Here is a 553-nt window from a genome sequence, read left to right on the forward strand (position 1 = left end):
TTTTGTTTTGGCGGACTTGGACTTTTTGTTGGCGGATATGCAACTTTTTCCCTGGGAGAATATGGAACTATTTCCCTTGGAGAATATGGAACTATTTCCCTTGGAGAATATGGAACTTTTTCCCTTGGAGAATATGGAACTTTTTCCCTTGGAGAATATGGAACTTTTTCCCTTGGAGAATATGGAACTTTTCCCTTGGAGAATATGGAACTTTTTCCCTTGGAGAATATGGAACTTTTCCCTTGGAGAATATGGAACTTTTCCCTTGGAGAATATGGAACTTTTTCCCTGGGAGAATATGGAACTTTCCCCTTGGAGAATATGGAACTTTTCCCTTGGAGAATATGGAACTTTTCCCCTTGGAGAATATGGAACTTTTCCCCTTGGAGAATATGGAACTTTTCCCCTTGGAGAATATGGAACTTTTCCCCTTGGAGAATATGGAACTTTTCCCCTTGGAGAATATGGAACTTTTCCCTCGGAGAATATGGAACTTTTCCCCTTGGAGAATATGGAACTTTTCCCTGGGAGAATATGGAACTTTTCCACTTGG

The sequence above is a fragment of the Procambarus clarkii genome, chromosome 20 (genome assembly GCF_040958095.1).
Source record: "Procambarus clarkii isolate CNS0578487 chromosome 20, FALCON_Pclarkii_2.0, whole genome shotgun sequence".
Taxonomy (NCBI): Eukaryota; Metazoa; Arthropoda; class Malacostraca; order Decapoda; family Cambaridae; genus Procambarus; species Procambarus clarkii.